Here is a 6,000-nt window from a genome sequence, read left to right on the forward strand (position 1 = left end):
GCCTAAGCACCGCTACAGTATTATCGAGGTGGACTATGGTGGAGGGGGCACCGCACACGGCTAAAAGATCAATGATCAATTGTTGTGTCTATGGGGTGCCCCCTGCCCCCGTATATAAAGGAGCAAGGGGAGGAGGCGGCCGGCCAGGGAGAGGCGCGCCAAGGGGGAGTCCTACTCCCACTAGGAGTAGGACTCCTCCTATTCCTAGTAGGAGTAGGAGAGGGGGAAGGAAAGGGAGAGGGGAGAAGGAAAGAGGGGGCCGGCCCCCTTGCCCTAAACCAATTCGGTTTGGGCCTTGGGGGCGCGCCCCACACTCCCCTTGCTGCCCTCTATTTCCACTAAGGCCCATGTAGGCCCATTAAGCCCCTGGGGGTTCCGGTAACCTCCCGGTACTCCGGTAAAATCCCGATTTCACCCGGAACACTTCCGATATCCAAACATAGGCTTCCAATATATCAATCTTCATGTCTCGACCATTTCGAGACTCCTCGTCATGTCCGGGATCACATCCGGGACTCCGAACAACCTTCGGTACATCAAAACATATAAACTCATAATATAACCGTCATCGAAACGTTAAGCGTGCGGACCCTACGGGTTCGAGAACTATGTAGACATGACCGAGACATGTCTCCAGTCAATAACCAATAGCGGAACCTGGATGTTCATATTGGCTCCCACATATTCTACAAAGATCTTTATTGGTCAAACCACATAACAACATACATTGCTCCCTTCGTTATTGGTATGTTACTTGCCCGAGATTCGATCGTCGGTATCTCAATACCTAGTTTAATCTCGTTACCGACAAGTCTCTTTACTCGTTTTGTAATACATCATCCCGCAACTAACTCATTAGTTGCAATGCTTGCAAGGCTTAAGTGATATTCATTACTGAGAGGGCCCAGAGATACCTCTCCGATAATCGGAGTGACAAATCCTAATCTCGAAATATGCCAACCCAACAAGTACCTTCGGAGACACCTGTAGAGCACCTTTATAATCACCCAGTTACGTTGTGACATTTGGTAGCACACAAAGTGTTCCTCTGGTTAATGGGAGTTGCATAATCTCATAGTCATAGGAACATGTATAAGTCATGAAGAAAGCAATAACAACATACTAAACGATCGGGTGCTAAGTTAACGGAATGGGTCAAGTCAATCACATCATTCTCCTAATGATGTGATCTCATTAATCAAATGACAACACTTTGTCTATGGTTAGGAAACTTAACCATCTCTGATCAATGAGCTAGTCAAGTAGAGGCATACTAGTGACAATCTGTTTGTCTATGTATCCACACATGTATTATGTTCTGGTTAATATCAATTCTAGCATGAATAATAAACATTTATCATGATATAAGGAAATAAATAATAACTTTATTATTGCCTCTAGGGCATATTTCCTTCAATCATCATCATCACGCATTGCAAGCCTGGGCTCTTGTTTCCTTGAAGAGCCACCTTGGTACATTTTCCTAAACATATTTCTTCCTCTGAAAAATTTCTGAAATCTTTAGTAACTTCAAATAGAAGTAAACCAAACTCAACAAAATTGATAGCAACTACTCCTACAAGTTCCTAGAGCCTATATCATGCATCAAAACTACTTGGAACCATACAAATTTGACATGCAAGCTCAAGAACATGGTCACCTAGGTAGCATAAATTTGCAAAGAATAAAGCACTAGAACAAAAACTAATTGGACCAATGGAGGAGTCACATACCAAGGAACAATCTCCCCAAGCAGTTTTGTTCCCCACAAGCAGTTTTGTGAGAGGCGCTTTGGGCAAGGAGATCGAAAATCGTAGCAAAATGAGCTAGAACTCGTGCTTGAGCTGGATATTGGTGTTTGTGGGAGGAAGAAGGAGTGTGTGAGTGCAGGAATAAGTGGAGGAGGGCCACCGTGGGCCCATGAGGCAGGGGCACGCCCAGGGGGTAGGGCGCGCCCTCGACCCTCGTGGCCAGGTGCTTGCCCCTCCTGTTGTGTTCTCAGTGCCAGGCATTCTCAAATATTCCAGAGAAAATCATATTTAAATTTCAGGGCATTTGGAGAACTTTTATTTTCGGGGTATTTTTATATTGCACGGATAATTCAGAAAAAAGACAGAAAAATACTATTTTTACTTTATTTAATATAAATAACAGAAAGTAAAAGGAGGGTACAGAGAGTTGTGTTTTCTAACTTCATCCATCTCATGATCATCAAAAGGAATCCACTAAGAAGGTTGATCAGGTCTTGTTAACAAACTCATTCCGAATAACATGGAACCGAAGAAATTTCTATGTTACCTCAACGGGGATATGCACATCCCCAATAATAAGAATATCATATTTCTTCTTGACAGTAGGAAGAGGAAATTCAAAACCTCCAAATATAATCGATGGAATTTTTCCAATAGAGTTGATACTATGAACTTGAGGTTGTTTCCTCGGAAAGTGTACTGTATGCTCATTACCATTAACATGAAAAGTGACATTGCCTTTGTTGCAATCAATTACAGGCCCTGTAGTATTCAAAAATGGTCTTCCAAGAATAATAGACATTCTATCGTCCTCGGGAATATCAAGAATAACAAAGTTTGTTAAAATAGTAACATTTGCAACCACAACGGGCACATCCTCACAAATACCGACAGGTATAGCAGTTGATTTATCAGCCATTTCCAAAAATATTTCAGTATGTGTCAACTTATTCAAATCAAGTCTACGATATAAAGAGAGAGTCATAACACTAACACCGGCTCCAAGATCACATAAAGCAGTTTTAACATAGTTTCTTTTAATGGAGCATGGTATAGTGGGTACTCCTAGATCTCCAAGTTTCTTTGGTATTCCACCTTTAAAAGTATAATTAGCAAGCATGGTGGAAATTTCAGTTTCCGGTATCTTTCTTTTATTCGTAACAATATCTTTCATGTACTTAGCATAAGGATGAAGGAAATATGCCCTAGAGGCAATAATAAAGTTATTATTTATTTCCTTATATCATGATAAATTTTATTATTCATGCTAGAATTGTATTAACCGGAAACATAATACATGTGTGAATACATAGACAAACAGAGTGTCACTAGTATGCCTCTACTTGACTAGCTCGTTAATCAAAGATGGTTATGTTTCCTAACCATGGACAAAGAGTTGTCATTTGATTAACGGGATCACATCATTAGTTGAATGATCTGATTGACATGACCCATTCCATTAGCTTAGCACCCGATCGTTTAGTATGTTGCTATTGCTTTCTTCATGACTTATACATGTTCCTATGACTATGAGATTATGCAACTCCCGTTGCCGGAGGAACACTTTGTGTGCTACCAAACGTCACAACGTAACTGGGTGATTATAAAGTGCTCTACAGGTGTCTCCAAAGGTACATGTTGGGTTGGCGTATTTCGAGATTAGGATTTGTCACTCCGATTGTCGGAGAGGTATCTCTGGGCCCTCTCGGTAATGCACATCACATAAGCCTTGCAAGCATTACAACTAATATGTTAGTTGTGAGATGATGTATTACGGAACGAGTAAAGAGACTTGCCGGTAACGAGATTGAACTAGGTATTGGATACCGACGATCGAATCTCGGGCAAGTAACATACCGATGACAAAGGGAACAACGTATGTTGTTATGCGGTCTGACCGATAAAGATCTTCGTAGAATATGTAGGAGCCAATATGGGCATCCAGGTCCCGCTATTGGTTATTGACCGGAGACGTATCTCGGTCATGTCTACATTGTTCTCGAACCGTAGGGTCCGCACGCTTAAGTTTACGATGACAGTTATTATGAGTTTATGGTTTTTGATGTACCGAAGGTTAGTTCGGAGTCCCGGATGTGATCACGGACATGACGAGGAGTCTCGAAATGTCGAGACATAAAGATTGATATATTGGACGGCTATATTCGGACACCGGAAGTGTTCCGGTGATTTCGGAGAAAACCAGAGTGCCGGAGGGGTTACCGGAACCCCCCGGGGAAGTATTGGGCCTTAGTGGGCCTGAGGGAGAGAGAGGGCAGCAGCCCAGGAGGTGGCGCCCCCCCCCATGGGGAGTCCGAATTGGACTAGGAGGGGGGGCGCGCCCCCCTTTCCCTCTCCCTTTCCTCTCTTTCCTTCCCCTCTCCTCCTAGTTGGACTAGGAAAGGGAGTCCTACTCCCTAGGAGGAGGACTCCTCCCCTTCCTTGGCCCCAAAGGGCCGGCCGGGCTCCCCCCTTGCTCCTTTATATACGGGGGCAGGGGGCACCCTAGACACACAAGTTGATCTTCGTGATCGTTCCGTTAGCCGTGTGCGGTGCCCCCCTCCACCATATCCACCTCGGTCATATCGTTGCAGTGCTTAGGCGAAGCCCTGCGCAGTAGAACATCATCATCGTCACCACGCCGTCGTGCTGACGGAACTCCTCCCCAAAGCTTTGCTGGATCGGAGCTCGGGGTCGTCATCGAGCTGAACGTGTGCCAAGAACTCGGAGGTGCCGGAGTAACGGTGCTTGGATCGGTCGGATCGGGAAGACGTACGACTACTTCCTCTATGTTGCGTCAACGCTTCCGCTTCGGTCTACGAGGGTACGTAGACAACACTCTCCCCTCTCGTTGCTATGCATCACCATGATCTTGCGTGTGCGTAGGAAATTTTTTTGAAATTACTACGTTCCCCAACAGTGGCATCCGAGCCAGGTTTTATGCGTTGATGTTATATGCACGAGTAGAACACAAGTGAGTTGTGGGCGATATAAGTCATACTGCTTACCAGCATGTCATACTTTGTTTCGGCGGTATTGTTGGACGAAGCGGCCCGGACCGACATTACGCGTACGCTTACGCGAGACCGGTTCTCGACGTGCTTTGCACATAGGTGGCTTGCGGGTGACAGTTTCTCCAACTTTAGTTGAACCGAGTGTGGCTACGCCCGGTCCTTGCGAAGGTTAAAACAGCACCAACTTGACAAACTATCGTTGTGGTTTTGATGCGTAGGTAAGATTGGTTCTTGCTTAAGCCCGTAGCAGCCACGTAAAACTTGCAACAACAAAGTAGAGGACGTCTAACTTGTTTTTGCAGGGCATGTTGTGATGTGATATGGTCAAGACATGATGCTAAATTTTATTGTATGAGATGATCATGTTTTGTAACCGAGTTATCGGCAACTGGCAGGAGCCATATGGTTGTCGCTTTATTGTATGCAATGCAATCGCGCTGTAATGCTTTACTTTATCACTAAGCGGTAGCGATAGTCGTGGAAGCATAAGATTGGCGAGACGACAACGATGCTACGATGGAGATGAAGGTGTCGCGCCGGTGACGATGGTGATCATGACGGTGCTTCGGAGATGGAGATCACAGCACAAGATGATGATGGCCATATCATATCACTTATATTGATTGCATGTGATGTTTATCTTTTATGCATCTTATCTTGCTTTGATTGACGGTAGCATTATAAGATGATCTCTCACTAATTATCAAGAAGTGTTTCCCTGAGTATGCACCGTTGCGAAAGTTCTTCGTGCTGAGACACCACGTGATGATCGGGTGTGATAGGCTCTACGTTCAAATACAACGGGTGCAAAACAGTTGCACACGCAGAATACTCAGGTTATACTTGACGAGCCTAGCATATGCAGATATGGCCTCGGAACACGAGAGACCGAAAGGTCGAGCGTGAATCATATAGTAGATATGATCAACATAATGATGTTCACCATTGAAAACTACTCCATCTCACGTGATGATCGGTTATGGTTTAGTTGATTTGGATCACGTGATCACTTAGAAGATTAGAGGGATGTCTATCTAAGTGGGAGTTCTTAAGTAATATGATTAATTGAACTTAAAATTATCATGAACTTAGTCCTGATAGTATCTTGCTTGTTTATGTTGATTGTAGATAGATGGCTCGTGCTGTTGTTCCGTTGAATTTTAATGCGTTCCTTGAGAAAGCAAAGTTGAAAGATGATGGTAGCAATTACACGGACTGGGTCCGTAACTTGAGGATTA

This window comes from Triticum urartu, chromosome 7 (assembly GCF_003073215.2).
Source record: "Triticum urartu cultivar G1812 chromosome 7, Tu2.1, whole genome shotgun sequence".
Classification (NCBI taxonomy): domain Eukaryota; kingdom Viridiplantae; phylum Streptophyta; class Magnoliopsida; order Poales; family Poaceae; genus Triticum; species Triticum urartu.